This window comes from Pipra filicauda, unplaced genomic scaffold, assembly GCF_003945595.2.
Source record: "Pipra filicauda isolate LSUMZ 115617 unplaced genomic scaffold, ASM394559v2 scaffold196_size3971931_pilon, whole genome shotgun sequence".
NCBI classification, from domain to species: Eukaryota; Metazoa; Chordata; class Aves; order Passeriformes; family Pipridae; genus Pipra; species Pipra filicauda.
Genome location: NW_024104305.1, coordinates 3,511,662 through 3,530,719, shown reverse-complemented (window position 1 = coordinate 3,530,719; position 19,058 = coordinate 3,511,662). Strand labels below are relative to the sequence as shown.

Below are 19,058 nucleotides of genomic sequence, written 5' to 3'. Positions count from 1 at the left end.
ACGGGATTCGGTGCCGCGCACCGCCCCCCCCGTGCCCCGTGCCCCGTGCCCCGTGCCCCGCGCCCGTCCCGCCGCAGTGCCGCGGCTGCCCCGCAGGGGGCGGTGTCGGGGGCGGCCGCTCGGAAGTGACGCGGGGCCGTTGCCGGTCGGGCGGCCCCGCCCGCGCTCCTTTGTCAGCGGAGCCGCCGCGGCCGCCCCATGGCCCCGCCGGCCTGAGCGGGACCGGCCGCGCTCCGCCCGCCCGGCCCCGCCGCCTCCCAGGTGAGTGCCGGCCCCGAGCGGGCCGGGCCCGCCGCGCTGCCCCCGCCGGCCGCAGCGGGAGCGGCTCCGCGGCGGTGCCGCCGCCCCGGGAGGGTCGGTCCCGGCCCCGCCGGTCGGTGCCGCCGCCCCGGGGTCTCTCCGGAGGGTGTCCCGCGGTGCCCGTGCCCGGGGGGGCACACGGGGCGCACGCGGAGCCCCGGCCCGGGGTCACCGCGGGAGGCGCAGCCCCGGGGCTCTCCCGTCCCCCTCCTGCCTTCCGCTGTGCTGCTCGGCCGGGGCACGGCTCACTCCTCGTCCCGGGGCTGCCCTGGGCCGGGGCGGGGGGAGCGGGGCGGGTGGCGGGGCTGCCGGGGCTGCCCGTGTCAGTGCGGCGCGTCCGTGCCTGGGGAGGGAGGGGGGGTACGGGCCAAAGTCTCTGTGCCAATTCATCTGCTGAAGGCGCTTCTCCCCCTGCCAAACCTGCTGGCGCACGGAGGCAGCGGGGGCTGAGCCCCCGGTTACCCACAGCCTGCTCGCCCTGGGCTCCAGGGGGAAGGAAGGGCAGCGGGATGTGCCTGGCTGCTGCCAGGGCTCGGGCTGGAGCGGGAGAACGGTCCTGGAGCAGGCTCAGGTCGGGTCTGTGTGTTAACCTGGAGGCTTCACATGCTGGCCTGTGAAATCTGGGCATGAATATAGTAGGGAAAGCTGCCTGGGCAGTCTTTCCAACTCTGTTAATCCAGAAAAATGCGTAAAAATAAGCTCTTTCCAGCCGTACTTTTACAGTAAGCTGGGTTTAAACCACTTTGTTTTCCAAAAATTGAGAGAGAAATTCCCCTTCAGCAGGTTCTGAAATAGTTGGGGTTTATGTAGGTGTGCTGGAGCCACCAGTGCCTCAGGACGGTGTTACTGGTGGGAGCTTTCAGGTTCAGGACTGAGCTTCAGAACTGACACTTCTGTACAAAAACACTTTTTAGGAACAATACATTGAGCTTTGAAAAGAGAACAGGTTCTTGTCCCAAATCTCACATGTTTTTATGGTCTGCATTGAATTAATCTCAGCCTCTCGTTTAAGAAACTCTGTGGCTGTAGCAGTTTGCTGTGGGCAATGACAAGTCTATTTTTAACCTTCACTTTTCTTTTGTTTCCTGTAATCCGATCTTTGCTGTGATCCTTATACTCATCTTCAGAGGGACGGTTGTGACCTGGAATGCAGCAGGCACTTTGCAAATACTCTCTGAGCTCTGTCCTTGAAGGGCTGGAGCTGTTTGAACAGTGCTGGGGTGCCTTGCAATTGAAATGGGAAAGCTGCAGTCCTGGCTGTGGAGAGCTCTCAAGTGCAGGGCTCGGGCCTTTGATGGCTGAAACTTTTTTTTTTTTTCTGGAGGAGGTGTTACAGATCTGTTTTAAGGAAACAAAAAGTTCCTGTGTGCACTGTGCTCCCCCCAGGAGGTGTTAAGTGTGTGCAGCGTTTTGAGAGGTTTGCTTTCTCTCAGGAATTGTTTGCTGGGATAAGACCTGCATTCCTCTGGTTGGGGGGGTGGGGATGTGCTCCTTGCCCAGTGGCCCAGGACTGGGAGTCATTCCTGACTGTAAATCTCTGCCTGTTTGTCTCCATGCTGAGTGACAGATGCGTTTCGGTCTGTCTCCATTTCGAGACAAACTTTTAGGTCTGTTGCTGTGAGATAGATCACCCCTCAACCATCTCAGTTTGTAAATAATCAGCTCTTACAGGCCTGAATTGTAGTTAGACCAGAATAAAACTGTGTTATATATTTTTAGTTTTAAGGCTTATTACATATCTCAAAGTTTCAAGCTGGGAAAGGGAAATCCTACTGGCCTGGTGCTGATGATGCTTCCAGAGGTGTTGCTGACAGTCTCATTAAGTTCCACTGCCCAGGAACTGTTGCTGGTTTTTTCATGACTTATTTTGATACTTACATTAGAAAACTGAAAATATTTTGGTTGCAGAGCTGTTGAGGTTGTTACCTCATGTTTATGCTCTGTAGAGAATAGGATGGCTGCCTTAGTTACTGACAAAAGAATTGGTGAAGACCCAAACGGTGTGTGCAGAAGTTCAGCCTCACCCTCCATGGGCATCACTCATAAAGGGGCTTTGGCCATATTGTGTTCCTGGAGCTCACCATTCAACACATTTGAGACATGAGAATTCTATTTTATGCCTCAGTAGATGGATATTTGATATTCTAGTGATTGTTTACACTCTTAACACATATGAAGTTGGTTGCATTTGTTCTGCTGAGGCAACCTGCTAAAGCTCACCTCTAACACAAGAGTAGAAGGGTCCTTCCTCAGGAGAATGTGAGTGTGTGGAGGAACCGAGGTGAAAGGGGCGGGCTAAATATAGCCATTTCCTGCAGAACTTATCTGCTTTTGAGGCCGGCTCTCCAAATGGAACTTGTCTTCCAAGCCCTCAGAGAGGGTAGGAAGAGAACATGGGCGGGGAAAGAACACCAGTGGGGTGTTGTGGGTGGGTTGTGTTTGTGGTTTTTGTTTTTTTCCAGCCAGCTGGTACTCTGAAGTCATGCTTAAATTTAATGAAAGCCTGATGCTAAAATAGGATCTAGGGACAGCCGTTGTAAAATAATTAGGCACCCGTTCAGCCCCCTTGTCCCTGCCAAAAAAAAAGGCTGCTTGAATTCATTTACAGTCTTGGTATTGGAACTCTCAAATGGGCATCTTGATATCTGATTCTGTGTATAAACAGGTTATAAACCTGCCTCACTCACCTGTGCAGCTGTCGAGCTACAGCAGGTTGCAGTGGTGGTGCTGAACGGGGTGATTTCTGAGTACCTCTGTGGATGAGGATTCACCATGTCATGGGGGGTGGCAGGCTGGCCTTGACCAGGGTGTGTTAGGGGGTGGATTAGTTGCTTTAGGACCTGAGGGTAGTCAAGACTGAGACGGTTTAAGAGCACCATAGTTACAGAGGTAAATGACACTGTCAGAAAGCTCACCTTTTGAACTCTGCTGCCATAGGTTCTGTGGCCACGTGTTGAGGGCATAAGATATGTACCTACCTGTACATATCTGTAAAGTGAGGAATAATGATGTTTCCTAGCAGTGTTGGAAAGCTGACTTCGCATGGGTTTATGAAGTATTTTGGGATCATGAATTTATAAAACGTTGTTGACTGTGAAATGTGTGGAATTCCATGGAAATGCTTTCAAGAAATTCCTTTTTTTCCCCACTATGTTTGCAGCCAAAACACAATTTTAGAGTAATGCTTTCAAAGGCATCAAGTCCAGACAAATAGCAGTAAGTGGTTGTAGTGAAGTAGTTCTCCGTGTTACACTGGACCATGAGCATGCACGTGACCCACCCTCAGGTGAGGTTAACATGTGCTGTTGTGGAATTGTGTGTGTACAGTCAGTGCTCACAGGTTCCAGTTTCAGAGGGATTTGCATCTGTACCTTGCTGGTATTCAGAACATGCTCTCAAAGTTCTCTCACGACAAGATCCACAGAGAAGGCACTGTGGTTATAAAGTAGCATTGGACTCCGTGGGATGCTGTTTGCTGGAAGGAACATGAGGAGTGTGCCTGCATTCCTAGTGAAATAAGTAGGCACTATTCCTGCCTGTGGAAGGGAGCAGCGCTGCAGTGTGGAGGGGCCGGGGCTCTGCTGGCAGCTCGGGTGTTCCTCTGCCAGGCCAGAGCTGACCTCATGATTCATCTGAGCTGAATAGTCACCATCAGGTGCTGCATCACAGTCTGCCAGGTAGGGTAGGTCCTCTTTGGCAGGGTTCCTTTGATGTGCTCTGCCCTTTCATGCTGTGGGTGCCTCGCCTTGCTGGCTGTCCCAGCACTGACCGTGCCTGTCCCACTCTGCTGTGCCAGGCAGTGTGCTGGGGGCCAGAGCCTCTTGGACACGAGACTGCCCAGCTCTGGGCAGAACGTGCTCTGCATTCCTTGTGCCTGCAGGTTGGTGTGCCATCAGCTCCGAAACACCTGAGAAGCCCCCAGATCAAGGCCCCTTATCTCAAGTGCTGGAATTCAGTTTGAGTACAAAGACGGTGTAAGTCCCTGATCGACTGGGATCATCACTGTCCTTCAGCTCCACAGTTTCTTCACGCCCGGGACCTGTTTTAGTTTTACGTGCAGTTGGCTCAGCCTTGTTCTGCAAGGCTGTGTGAGGTGGTGTGGATGCAGTGTGTGTAAGTAACTGACTCCTGCTGAGGGGAGAAGTGCCTGAAAGGAAATACTGTAGAGTTCGTAAAGTCACAATTGGCATGTGAGTAAATGGGAAGTGATGATCTTACATAATTTCTTATGATGTAAGGAAGGGTTTGTACCGTGTGTAGTCGGCAGCCGTAAAATTGAAACTTACAGTTTTTACCTGTTTAAACCATATATTGATTGTAGTGGGACATTCAGGAGACTTATTCTTCTTTTAAGAAATAATTGGATCTCATGGTAGGCCTGTAGGGAGCCAGTAAATGCAGTAGTTCAGATGCAGGTTTGGGCTTGGGAATTTATCTCCATCTGGGAAGTATGGGGTCAGGGGCAGAGGAGGATGGGAGAACGACCTTTGCATGCTGTGTCCTCACGCTTCTTCCTAAGAGTCTGCTCCTGGCCTCTTTTGGGGTCAGGTTATTGCTGAGTGAGGTGTGTGTGGCAGTGTTTGTTGCTCCTGTCGGTGTGCAGAGGCAGCTCAGCAGTTGCTTGCCCCCAGAAGTCCTGTTGTCAGTGGATCTCCCTTCCTGGCAGGCTCAGATGAAGTCACTGTTCCCTGCTCATGGTGCTTCTGTGAAGGTGCATCGGGAAGTGCCTGGAGCTTGCTGTAGAGTAACTCCACTCTGCTTTAGGAAAAGGAAGGCTCCAGCTTGGTTAAGAAAAGCTTATTAAAACAGGAGACCTCCAGTTCAGTGATTGTCCAAGGCAGACTTTGGAATCATTTGCCATGTCTGAAATGACCAGAGATGCAGATAGGAGATGGTGAGGGGGGAACACCAAGGGCTGTTATCTGGGCCTTTCTACAGAAGAGGTGATGCTGCAACCCTTAACCATCTGTCCTGAGCTCCTGGAACATTCCTTCCTGGCACGCTGAAGCCACAGATGACCCTCAGTTGAGTGGAAACTGGTAGGAGGGCTCGTTCCTGGTCTTACGGAGAGCAGTTGTAGCGAGTTGTGCTCACTGGAGGTCGGGCCTTTCTTGTTCTGACTGCAAGCCTTACCTCTGCTAATGAGCTGCAGAAGAGAGGCCAACAAACACCTCTTCTAATTGCAGGTCTGCTGTTTGCCTGGCAGGGATCCGGTGACAGCAGGAGCGGGCTGGCAGCCCTGCCAGCCGCCTTTGGCTGGGCGGATAGCTCGCAGGCTAGAAGTGGCTTCCCTTTGAAGTCCTGGAAGCTGCTGATCCCTGCTTTCAAGAGTCTGTGTGCCTCAGCAGGCCCCTCCAACCCTCCCCTCGAATGGCCTGGGGTTCCTGGCGCAGCGGTTTGAGGCGGTTGGGGCTGTGGTTGCGCAAACCTTTTTGCTGGCTACTAATGCCAGGGGAGTAAGTAGTCCTGCTTCTCCCTCTCCGTGTGCTGTTCTTTCCCCTGTTCAGGCATCTCTGGCCATGCGGTACACTGGATAAGGTGTTAATTTGGTTAAAACTTAGTCTGTCTTTGCCAGATTAGTTCTAACCCAGGTTAATTCCCGGTTTGTTTTCTTGTGCTGGTGCTAAGGAGGGATCTGCGAGGGTACGAGTGGCTGGGCAGACACAGAGGATACTGTGCTGCCTTGGTGTGTTTGTGAAAACTGTTGCCTTGCTTGAGTTCATTGTAGGAGTATTGAGTTTGGGTTTTTAGGGTACCTTGGCCTGGTTTGTCTGTGCCAGAGCGGACCTGCTGTGCTCTGCTCCCCAGGGAGAGTTCCTGCAGGTTTCCTTGCTGCCAGCTTGCTCTTGGCCTTGGCTGTGGCCTCACTGTGTGCTCAGACACAAGTTTTTGGAAGTCCCACACGCCTGCCTGCCCTCCCTTCTCTGCAGGACAATGGCCAGTCTGTCCCCTGAGCTGGTGGCCAGCAGTGGCCAGCCTGTCCCCCAAGCTGCTGCATGGTGCCAGAGCTGCCCCACGTTACTCATCCCTCAGGGGTGATGATGTCCTGCATTGTCAGGTGGTGTGGAATGGGAGGCAGAAGAGATGAGAGCGAAATCTCCCTAGGAACAAATGTAAAATTAAACAAAATGCGTGTTTGTATTAGTCAGCCTAAACCAGACTGTGCTATTTAGGGCTCTCCACTGCAATAAACTTGTCTCTTGTGTTTGTGTGGGTGGACTGCAACAATTAAGTCATTTTAAGTCTGAATCTTAGAAGAGAAAACAGAATCAAAAGATAATGGTTTGGTTTAAGAGAATATTAATTGTATCATGTTACATTAAAATACTCTTATGTTAGAGAAAAGATAGGTGATGCCTTGCAGGTTGGTTATTGGTAAAAGTCATGTCCATGCTGCACATTGAAACTCTTCTTGACTTCATAAGGAGTGATATCTTTTGGGTTTTTTAATCCATTAAATCCTTTCCTGCTGCTGGAGATTAGCTGCCTACTGCAACTGCAGTTGCAGTTGTGGGGTAGCAGCCTGTAAAACATCACCTTTGATGGCATGGGCTGGGCAAATCCCAGGCTGGAGGAAGATTTGGCAATGGAGTTCATGTGGCAGTCAATCTTGAAGTACTATACTGTGTGCTACTCCTTATTTTCCATTGTCAGAATGAAAATTTGTGTAGCTTGTAGTGCACTAGTCTGAGTATTAAGTTAGCTAATTCATATCTCCTAGGAGTGGAATTACAACAAGTTGTGCATTTTTAAAAAAAGGCTATTTTCAATTTGGTTTTTAAATACTGACTCAAATGATAAGAAAAAGTATTTTTGGTGTTCTCTTAACTCATGGAAAAAATGCTGACGCTTGTGAATTTAAAAAAAACCACAACAAAACAGAGGAGGGATGTGTGTACTCTTGGCGATTTTGATTACAATAGAAAAATAAAGCAAATATTTTGAAAACTCAGGAAATTATTTTCCAGACATTTATTCTTATGTATTGAGCGTTGATCTAAGTAATTTTTATTCCACTTGACCTTTATTTTTGGATTGAGTTGCAAAACCTGTGTGCATCCTGGGTCTAAATGAAATGATGATGAAAAATGCCACGCAAGCATCTTTTTACGCCACCCATTTTCCCTCTCAGGATGACTACGTGTAAATGTGGTCTGGGACCATCTCTGCTTCTCTTGGTTTGGGAGCTGTCCTCCCTGCAGGGGTAGCACAGGGTCTGTCTTTGATGTCGTGTTCCTCTCTCAGGCAGAACCTTGTTGCTCGGCTGGGCAGCCCTTTGTGCCAGCCCAGCTCACAGACGCCCGTCTGGGAGAGCAGAGGTACGTCTTTGTGGTTAGGATGAAGGTTAAATCATTGGAGTGCTGGCTTTCCTCCAGCTTCTTTGCATAATTTGAACCCGTCTGTGTCCAGAAAGAAACATTCAAGTTATTTCAAGTGGCTGGGGTGGCAGACAGCTCCTGTAGCAGCCTGCAGACCGTGCAGCGCGTGGGCCGTGTCGCCTCCCCGGTCCCCGCGTCGCGCGCGAAGGCGCAGCTGGGACGTGGCCGGCGCCTGCCTTGGCCTTTCCTGCGTGGCCCTTCTCAGGGATCCTGCCTTTCCTTGGCTTTTGCTGTCAGGCCTGTGCACTTCTTAAATTCTTGAACGACTCTTTGGCTTGGCTTTTGCTCTCCCTTAACCTCACATTAGTTCGTTGTCAATTAGACCTTTACAAATGTGCCAGAAATGCCACGTAGACACTTTAGTGTGTTTGTGGACCTGGCATGTTTGCATCAGCCTCCAGTGGAGGGTAATCTGAGTGACATGTCCCAGCTTGCCTAAACAATAGGGTGTTTTTTCTATCTTGGTTGTATGCGTTTTACACATTTGTAAGACTAATGTCATACCTCTGAAGCAAACCTGGGCAAGGTCTGCAAAACCTGTTCTAAAATCTGAACCTATTTAGACCCTTCCCTCCATACACCTTCCTTACAAAATGTCATATTTTGAAGAATGAGTGAATCGATATGACTGTTCCTAAATGATGGAAGTAAAAACCTAAGCACCATCAAAAGGCTGTTTGAAAGAAATACGGTATTTCCATGCCTGGTGCAAAAGTGGTGTATTTTAACGACTGGAAAAGACTTTAACGTCATCTTTTTGTTTGGAATTTGTTCCTGGATGTTGTTTAGACATTCAAAGAAAACAGGTATTGGACTCTCATGTGAAAGAGCATCCAGGATTTGGAGGGAACTTTTTCTAGTTTCTCCATTAGGAAGGCCAAAATGCCATGCAGTGAGAAGCCAGAACACCCAACTGGCTTTTGAAGCTTGGTTTTCTTACGCAGTTCCTGGAGTCTCTGGTGAGGAATTGCTGTTCCCGAGGCTGCAGTGCAGTTTTACACCTTCCATGACAAAGGGTCTGCAAGGAGTAAAACCTACTTTATTTCCAGTCTGGGGATTTGTGAAACTTTGACGTGCAGCCCAATTATAGTCATGTTGGTTTAGTTCCCAAAGTGGATGCTCTTTATTCTAAGAGAGGCCCTCCTTCATGCAACCAGGAGTATTAAAGGCCCTGAAGTGTTAGCATTTGAATGGTTTTGGCTTAGCTTTAAAATAAATATCTACTGGATATGGAACTCTGGGGAGTGGACTAAAGCAAATGGAGTAGGTGAATTAACTGGAAGTTGTTCCGCAAGGCTGGGTTCACAGAGCCACAGCACAGCAACACAGCGGCAGATGGACGCAGAAGAAAGGGATCTTGAGAGCTTGCTTGTGTTTTGAGGCTGTTCTCAAGTGAAGTAGGTGCAATTCAGAGGCTGCTGTTCCTCTGCACAGAGTCCCCTGGTCACTGTTCCTGCTCTGCAGCGTCCGTCCTTGTGTGGCCGGAGTGAGTGCCTGTGCTGTCTCCTCAAGGAAACAGCTTTCCTCAAGCTTTGGAGGGACTGCGATGTTTGTCTCCTGGTGCCTGATGGTTCTTTTCAGACCTGGGTGAAAATATCAACAGATGCCCTCCTTGAAGAGGGAGATTCATGATTTTTCCTGGCTGTGATGGAAATCTGGAAAGAGAAGCAAGTGCTCTTCTTCAGGGGTGTGTGTGTGCCACAGGGAAACCAAGCTAAACAAACTGACAAGCCCTCCTTCTCCTGGGGAGGGGAGGAGCACCACTCGTGGCTTTTGCCTGCCTTCTGGTAGGAATTCAGGTGCCTGTGAACCGAAAGTGGCACTGGGGCCACACGGTTTAGGGGGTGAAGAACTACTGTGCTGGGAGTGAAGGTGGTCTCTGCTGTCAGGTCTCCTAAAGGAGCCTTCTGGGAACCGAGATGGAGTTTGGCTCTCGTTACAGATACAAGTGACTGGGGGGGTTGGGGAAAGAGGGACACTCGGGGAGGCTCTGTGGGACTCGGGTGTCACCGTGAGAGGAGGCAGTGGCACAGGGCCAGGCATGTGGCAGAGTGTCCCTACCAGAGTAAGTTATTGCTTGTCAGCTGTTAATTGGTGCTGTTCCCTCTGCACACGCTTCGTGTTCCAAGTGTGAGCAAAGCGGAGACCAGCAAGCCCTCGGTGAGGTTTGGGGTGGTTTGCTGGGCAGTCTGTGTCCTGCAGTGGTAGCCTGGCATCAGGGGAAGGTCCTTGCTGGCAAGTCAATAGAGATGTGATGGCAGAGGATTGCGTGTTTGGCTCGGGATTGTCTCACCCGAGCAGTTCCCAGTGGCACGTGTGACGTCTCTCAGGGTGGGGACTGTGGTTTTTAACAGCCTTCCCTTGGTGGGAGGTGTGAGGGCAGTGCTGCAGGGCACGGGGGCTGGAGACCTCGCCCTCCCTTCCTAGGCTGCACTGGCAGGGACCCTCTGCAGGGGGACTGCGGGGTCCCCCAGGGGAGTAGGGCTCGGGCAGCAGAAAGTGAGTGTGCATAGAAAAGGTTCTTTCTGGAACACTGTCCAGTGTGACCACGAAGGGAAATAAACCCAACCCAAAGCTGCAAACAGCAGTGATGTGTAGGCTGTAAGTGAAGTCTCTGAGGGGTTGGTATGCAAGCAGTGGGAAAGGATACCAATGTGGGGGTTTTCCTCAAAGTTCTGAAATGTTCTTCCAAAAATCTTAAGGCTTTTTTTGACAGGATTGATCTTGTTTCAGTTCCACAGGTGTGTTGGGTTGTGTGGGAATGAGGGATTCTTCTGAAATTGAGTTTATAATGGCATATTAATTAAAAAATTAATGTTGGACAAACCAAAAATGTCTGATTTAACACTGGCATATCACGATTGTATGAGCGGTGTCTGTAAGTGTGTTAGCTGTCAGCATGGTGCAGCTTACAGGTTTTACCCAACTTGTTCTTAGGGTCACAGACCCTCTGCAGGCACCTGTGGTCCTAACAGCTGAAGGAAAAATGTGCTTAATTTGTTATCTTCTTTTTGGGTGATAATTATGAGTCAAGAGGCCACAGTAGCTACTGTGCCAGAAGCAAACCCAGGCCAAAGGAAATAGGCTTTTCTGGCCCGCCGTGAGTTACAGCTTAGCATGAAGGTGGGTTTGCTATGCAGTATGTGATCGGTTCCCCAAGGCACCAAGGGAATATTTGAGTATCTGATGATGTTTAAGGGAGATTCTGTTGATTCTCTGATCTTGAAAGGCCACTTCCTTACAAAGCAAGCAAACAAAAATACTCGCTGAAAAAGCTGTCTTTTAAAGTAATTTAAAATGCTTAAATAAAATAAATGAACATGGCAAATATTTTCTACGTGAAACGTGCAAAAAAACAAAAGTAGCATTTGATTTTACTCTGAATTGAGTTAAAAACTAGCAAGCTAAAACTTGGGCCTCTGTGGAAGGATTTGAGGAAATAATGAGATTTGCAGGGCTGAGCTGACCCTCCCTGGAGCCAGGCCGAGGTCCTGCAGAAATAGGCGGCACCTTTGCGGTTGTGCGTCTGGAGTATAAAAGTTAAAATTACCCTAAATGGCTGAACTGTTTTGGGTTTAATTTAATTTGTGTTTTTGTTTGCTTGTTATAAAACCCCCCAGTAAATGCTAAATAAAGTTTGTTAAACGCTCGCCCCAGCTGCTTAATGAGAAGAGTTTAAAGGTGATTGAACACTCCCTCCTGGTCTAAGACACGGCAGAGATTTGTAGAGTGTTTCAGGTCTTCCTGAAACTTCAGGTGTGGGATGGTGGGGGCCGTTTACTGGGGCTCCTGAGAGCAGCAAAGCCTGACTCCACTTGATCCAAGAGCTGAGAAATAGGGTGGTCTTTTCTCCTCCCGCCCAGGCCACCCAGCCAAGCTCACCTGGCTGGCTTTGGCCAGGTCAGTTCAACAGCCACACGTTCTGTGTCCTTGGGCTTTACTGGCAGAAGGCTCTGATAATTCTTCTTCTGTAATTAGCACAATCAGGCCATTGTAGGCCTGTTTTCCAATTAAAAATAAACTCAGAAATATACTATTTGTAAAAGTAAATAATAATAATAAAAAAATATTGCTTTTTGTAAAAAACTGGAAACCTGGGTTCCTGGGTGCTGGAGTAGAGGGACAGAGAAGGAAGTGGTCTTTAAAGCCCATATTAAGTTAGTCTTAATATGTTCATTTGTGTTGAACTGTAATTTAACCTTTCTTAAAAAAGAACAAAAAATAAGTACAAAATCATGCATGAAATGAGTTATTTAAATTGTACTCAACTTTCTAATTTAAATCACCTTGATCAGCTTGTGAGCATTTAAATACACAGCAAAACCTGACATGAATATTCCACCCGTAGAGATGTAAAATGCTGTTTTGAAAATTTCAGAAAACTAGTTAAAATTCCAAATGTGTGGGTTGGGGGCTTTGTGGGGGGATTTTTTGGTTTGTTTGTTTTAAAACTTGAATTTTGCTTAGCTTGTCTCTGAATCATTATGCTCACACAATTACTCAGTAGGGTTTATTTTGCATTTCTGTAGCTATTTTTTTCCTGGTATTAGTCCAGTGAAACTTCCATCCCGAGTGCAGAGTTCCTGCTCAAGTGAAGCGACTGCAGCAAAAGGCAAGTGTGGTGTACCCGCTGTTGGGTGTTCATCCTGGGGATTTATCCAGCCTCAGCTGGGAAGGGTTGGGGCTGTGAAGTGCTTTGAAATTATGTCACTGTCATTTTGTGCCTTCCCAAGATTAAGGCTTTGGATTTGAGGGATGAGGCAGGAGAAAGGGGGTGAAGATGGAGTGAAGGCTTAAAGCAGCGTGGAAGGTCCAGAGAAACCTTTACCCTCAATAAGAAAACTTCTCTAATGGCAGCACAGCATCACACAGCCCCTGCAGCTGTGTGCAGGGAACTGGAGCCGTGTAGGAAGGATGAAATACTCCACGTAGTGCTGAAATCATTTTGTGTGGCGTTCCTTGCCAGGAGCAGCTTGTGCAGCCTGGCTGGATTTTCGGGTGGCCAGGGATTGCTTTTTCCTGGGGAGCCGTGCAGACCTGCAGAGAGCCCTGGCTCGTCCAGCCCTCCCCAGAGTTGCTAGTTTGGCAACTCTGCCCCTGGGAAGTTTACCACAGAATTATTTTGAAGCTTTTTAATTTCTTTGCAGCCCTGCTTGTGGGAACTCGGTGCTTTTGGGTTTTTTCCATGGCTTGCTTTGTCTGCCCTGAGCTGGTGCTGCTGGTGCTCGTGTCATGGTGCAGTGACAGCTCAGCCTTTTGCAGGGATGACAACAGAGCTGCTCAAACATCTCCTGCCCCCTCCTCCCCACCTGGTGGCAGGTGAGCAGAACCTTCGTGTTACAGTCAAATACAGACCATGGAGCAGAGCCTTTGTTCGGAATTCATGTTCCCACCAGTTGCAGGCAAGACCTCTCTTTATGCTCCAGGCTTGTGGTGCTGATAGGAGACTGTCCTGCCTCTGGTTGTGTGGAGGTGAGACAGGGGCAGGACTCCAGGAGAACAGACTTCTGCGTGCAGAAGGGAGATGAAGGGTTTATTGCTGCTGGAGGAGAGCTGAGAGGTAATGTACAGCTGCAGGTCCAGAAATAGGTGTTCCTCTGAGCAGCTGCAGGCAAGAAGTCATCTCATCAGAGTTCTGAGCTAAAGGTCTGTCACTGTAGTTGTTTCTTGCAGCAGTGTGTTTGTATCTGTGGGCCAGTGTTAACCAGTGTCCAGCAGCCCTTGTCTTCACCAAGCCCCAGACACCGTGTTGTTGGATGTTCGGTGCCACTGCTGGAGATCACAGCTCACTGGCACCCTGGCTGTGCCCCTCAGAACCCAGCAGGAACAAGGGAACAAACAAGCTGTTGACCCCAGATGGAATTTAGTTATAAAAGCTATTTTTTAAAAAATGATCAAAAAAAGAAAGGTGACAATTTTTGAAAATCATCTGCTATGTAGTAGATGAGAAATTCTTCTAGTGCAGAAGACAGCTGGAGAGAAGGTGGCAGAAGGAGAGTGCCTGGACTGGAAGGTACATGTGAAGGTGAAGGAAAGGGGGGATTCCAGAGAATGGAGTGAAAATAATTGCTTTGAGGGACTTGGAGCGAGTGGAAGGGAACATAAAAAGAGGAGGAATCAAAGTACTTGGTTAAGTGGTTTGTGCCATGTAGGTAGCTACATTTCAGTTTCCTGCATGGTCATGAACTGGGTATTGAGGGAATGCTGCAGTGCTCTTCGAATTCAGGAAAATCCTAGGCATGGCAGATTTTGTTTGACTGCATAAATGGTTCTTCATGGGAAACAAACCTGACCAGCAACCAGGTTCGCGCGGTAGTGGTTCACTGGTTTAGTTTCAAACTCTGCTAGCCCAAGTCATGATTATCCTTGCTCTGGGAAACCGTGAGGAGTGTCCCAAAATGGCAAGCAGGACGAGCAGGAAGTCCACCCAGTGGGACAGTTCAGCCTGGAGCTCTGGTCCGAAGGAATGCAGTCTTGTCCATGTCTGCGGTGACTGTTCCCAGGCATGGGGCAGTGACTGCTGCGCACATCAGTAGGGGTGACTTTTGTTTTTACTGGCTCAAACTGTCAAGTGAGTTCATATTATTCAGTCAGTTCTGGGAGTTTTGGAGATGATTTAGTAATTCCTGTTTTTTCAGCCAACTGACAGAAAAATGAAGTTTTAAAAGCATTGATAAAGGATCCATTTATTCAGCTCTGATCTGCTTGTTTGCTGGCAGTGCTCAGCTTCCTCTGGAGTGCCCGGCTGCTGAGGGGCAGGCTGGGGACCTGCAGGGACAGGGGCTGGGGGGACCGAGCCTCACTGCTGCCGAGTACCATTGCTGAGTTAATCCTGCTTTTCAGAGAGGAAATGGCTAATTCGTGAGTAGATGCCTTGGGAACAGGCAACAGCTGGGTGCAAAGCAAAAATCTGCTAAAACATGAGTAATTTCTGAGTGGTGCGGAGAGGGTTTTTGTGTGTATTCAGCAGCAAATTACCATTTGAGCTTATGCTGCTGTTGCTTCCCTGGCGCTGGCATGCGCTGTGTGTTTGAACTGGTGGTCATTGCTATGAGACTGTCAAAGCACTGCTACAATGTGGGGGTTGGCTCTCTCTCCTTCCACTCCAACACGGGCCTGTTCCGTTCAACGGGAACTATTTTAATTGGGTTCCACTCTGTGTTATGTTAAAATCTGCTGCTAGATGCAGAAACCCGTGAGACATGTTTTGTTTGTTCCTGAAAACATACGCTTTATTCTGCTTTGGCCATTCAAATTGGTTTTACGTGATTGTCAGCTGAAAATAATACTGCGATTGGCAGCAGCACGGCGGCTTCCTGCAGCCCGGGACTGGCACTGGGATAGCTCGTCCAGGGGGGCTGTGGGATGGAAATTCCTGCTCGGAGAGCAGTCATTGCTTAGCAGGCGGCAGCGTGTCCCTGGCGAAGGGCTGACCCAGCACCCAGGCAGGCCTGGGCAGCTCCGGGTCCCGGGCCGTGGGTGCTCCGGGGCAGCGGAGCTGGGCCATGGTGGGGAACCTCTGGGCCACCATCACCCGGCTCCAGCTGTGCTCGGAGTGGGAGCTGTGCCGGGCTGCAGGCCAGCTGTGGGTGAGGCCGGGAGTGCCGGGCAGAGGCGGCACACGCGGGGGAGAGGAGGGAGAGCTTTGGTGGTGAGCCGGGAGTGCGTAACTGCAGTGGGATGGCTGGTTAGAAAATAACCAGTAGTCATGACTTCTGTTAATTAACTACTAAGAGTTAAATAAATGTTGTTGGAATAACTAGTCTGTGTTTATTTGGCACGTCTTTCTCCAGCCAAGGCTGGTGCTAGTTGGTACATGCTCCACTGCTGAGCCTGTCTGCAGCGTGGTTTTATGTTTTCCTTCTGTATTGATTTTCATGATTCATTGACCATGATCTAAGCAAAAAGCACACTTAAATGACACTGGAGACAGCTGTCTGTTAAAGTGGGACCTTTATGTAGCCTGAAATGGCGCCAGGTTTTTTTTCCATTAGTTTATCAAGTAACACACACCAGTAATATTCTTTGTTTAATTTCCTTTTCTAGGTCACTGATATGTCACCTCTCTTTTGTGTAAGAAGTGATGGTAAATTCTCACTTTCCTATTGGTTTTGCTTGTGTTATTTTTCTGATAATCCTTTTCGAGGTTATTTTGAAGTATATTTATAAGGAAGGGGCCTTACATTGTGTTTGGGAGTCTGTACGAAGGACTCGGTTTTTCTCCCAGTGGAGCTGTTTTGGAAGGCACATGTGGGAAGCTTGGATAAAAGCAGAAACATGTAAAGCTTGGGAAGCTGATGTGTAGCTTTTTCCAGTTTTAATCTGTCTCTCTTTGTATAGCAAGCTGAAGTTCCAGATGTTGTTTTGGCTTGGAGATAGTGAATGGGGGAAAAATAAGCATTCTTAATGTTGACAGAGTCAGCCTGTCTGGGTCTGCGCTGACAGGAAGAGGGAGAGATAAAACCTTCATTAATGGTGTAGTGCTGCTGCAGAGCCAATGGAGCAGGACCATGTCCCTGGAGAAGCAGCTCTGGACTGGCAGTGCCTGGTGCCAGCTGTGGGAGCGACAGCTGGAGCCACGATGGGACACTGAGCACTGATGTCCTGGGGAGCCCTGGGGCTGCTGGGCTGTGCAAACCCCCCGGGTTTTAGTTCAGTGTTCATTCTCACCCCCTTTTCTCCTCCCCCCAACACACCTCTTGGAGTCCTGCTTGCCCTTGGTAGCTGACTCTGGGGGCTGCAGAGCTGTGGGGAGGGGCTGTTGGTCCAACATGCTTTTGGGGTCAGATGGCTCTGTGGCTCTAACCCACATTGGGGTTCTGTCCTGGAACACCAGTGGTGGGGTTCTGTCCTGGAGCACTGGTGGGGGTTTAGAAGCTCATCCCCCTGATGAGCTCTGTTTGTTGAGAGTTGCAGAGCAGTTTGGGCATGTTGTGTGCTGGATTTCTTCTGGAGGAGACTAAGCTGTGAGCTCTGTTCCTGGTGTGTCCCAAATGTGCTCCATCCTGAAACATGGGTGTTGAGTTCTCAGCCTCTTCTGGGCAGCTTGAAGCCATATGTGGTAGTACCTTGCACTGAAGGGACCAGGCTCAATCCCTTCTGAAGTAAGAGGGTTGAAACAATTGTTAGGATACAGTGGTGTCCAGGAATGGGATTTCCTGGGCTAGTCCATAGGTTGTACGTATAATAGTCTATCCATTTTCCATGTTATATTAAATACATAAATATGCCATGACCTGTGTATCTTTCAGACCTGTTCCTCCTGTCAGACTTATTTCTAAAATGTATGAGCAGTTTATTTTTAAATAATTGCTGCAGTTCTGCCGATTTCCTCCTTAATCTTTTCTTTTTCCCTTTCTCCATTGTTGGGTCTAGGCAGTAGCAGTTTCTGGTCAGTGCCTGTCCCCACGCCTGTCCCTTCCCATGTGGCACAGTGTGCTTCAGGCTTTCTGGCCGTGCTGAGCAGTTCTGGTGAGAATGCTCAGTTCACTTGCCTTGATGCTGGAAAGATACTGGTGTCTGAAACCTTGTCTGTTCTCTGGTTGGAGTTGTGATAAACGTCCCGTCAGTTTGTGCAGGTTTTTGGAACAAGGGACCAGGTGGGAGGGGAGCTGGTGTGTGTTGGTGTAGTGGGGTAAGGGATCCTTGGAGTATGTACAGTGCTGGCCTGATGGACATGGGTGTGAGCATAGGCCAGGATTGGAGTGCTTTAACCCTTTGTGCCTTGTTTTTGCCCCAGAGCTGGGGGTACCTGCCTGGAGCAGCTGCCTGACCAGCTGTGGTCGTGTACACATTGCCTGATGCCCCAGAAACACCATCCTTGGGAATCCCACTGGACTGGGATGTGGGAGACACTTCAGAGTAAAGGGGCTGTGGCATGTTTGCTGGAGGAAGATGCAGAAAGGGAATCTGGGTGTAGGAGACTGCTGCTGCCTACCTTTGTGCTGCTCACATTCCTGCTCGGCTGCCTGCAGGCAGCACTGGGGTGTCTTGCTCATGTGGTTCATGACTCAAGCCAAGCCCAGATGTTTTCATGCCCAGTCTGGCCTATATTCTGAGAATAATTTTGGATGCCTCAGTCCATTTTATTGTGGTTTCCTTAGTGTCTGGTCCAGCTGAAGTTAAGATGATTCCTGGCCTGATTGAATGCTCAGAGGCAGACATGGCAGCTCCTGCTTTTTCTCTGCAACTGTGTTCCTGCTAACTTCAGAGCACTCAGAATTGGAGCCACATTGGTGGGAACCTGGGCTTGGGTTCTGATGCTGCTTTTCTTTGAGTGGAAACTTTTGCAGCATGAAACTCAAAAGAGTCTGTCTTGTGTCCAGGAGAGGGCCGAAAATGCGACAGGTTCCTGTGGAGACAGCTCTGGCCTTGCTGACCAGCCTGGCTTTCCATTCCCACTGAGCAGTGACAGGGAGTTGTAGACCTGTGTGTACCGACTGTTGGACCTTTCCATCAGCACATCTGGCTGGCAGGCTGGTGACAGTTACTGTGCAGCATATCCAAAATTTATTTCCTCGTGCCTTTGACAGCGCTTTTTGCCCTTTTGTAGGAACAGTTTGTATTTGTTATTTTTTATTTGTGGGAAGTGCAGTCACTCCTTTAACTTGTATGTTCTCCTCTCAGAGGAAAATGGCTTCATGCCAAATACTTCCCAAAAAGCGGTGTGGTCACCTGCTCCGTGTGAACAGGTGCTGTGTTGTGTCCTGTTGGAATGGTCTCTTGCTCCATTGCTGCCCAGGAGCAAGGAGAGCTGTTGGCCCAAAGAGTATTTGGGCGCTTCCTTTTTTCAGGAGCAGTTGGTGAGGTTGTCTTTGACTCACTGTCTTCTGTGTGTGACATGAATGGTCATGGCTGGACCCTGCATGTGGAGGTGTTGAACCTTGGAAATGGCCAGTGGATGTATGTCATGAGCTCACTTTAATCACAGGAGTGTGGCCCTGTTTCTACCTGATGAGGGGTGCGTTGCTCTGGGGCAGTTTGTGTGGAGCTCCAAAGCCAGCCTGGTCTGTAAAGAGAACTTTAGCTGGCCTCGTGCTTCACTCTGCAGCTCAGTGTGTGCGAGGTCAGCCATGGGAATTTAGTGTTAAATAGGGACGAGATTGGCTGCTTCTGGCATCTCTAACAGCAATTAAGTCAAAAGTCTGGATGAATCTATGGAATGGTTTTCTGGAGATCTGCAAGTGCAGTCAGGTTTGGCAAGGCCATGTGAGATTTGTGAGTTTGAAAGCATACAGCTAAATAGGTGGAAAGGGAACACTTGAAGCAACTCTGGAAAGAAGTGTCAGAATTGTGTGTAATTGGGATAAATTTGGCATTGGGAGAGGTGCCAAGGTGCCCGATGATTTGACTGAGTGGTGCATAGCAGGGCAGTGATGG

At 49.2% G+C, this 19,058-nt stretch overlaps 1 protein-coding gene across 2 annotated transcripts in view; it reads left to right on the top strand.

Annotated features, from left to right (window-relative positions):
• The first annotated feature begins 212 nt into the window (after positions 1–212).
• ACVR1 (activin A receptor type 1) overlaps positions 213–19,058 on the top strand; it is a 48,613-nt gene continuing 29,767 nt past the window's right edge. Inside the window, exon 1 of one of the 2 annotated variants that reach the window (XM_027734592.2) lies at positions 213–261. The gene's annotated coding sequence lies outside the window, so the exon portion shown is untranslated. Of the gene's footprint in view, positions 262–12,232; positions 12,292–19,058 lie in introns of those variants that run through there. The other variant, XM_027734593.2, reaches the window with a different exon arrangement.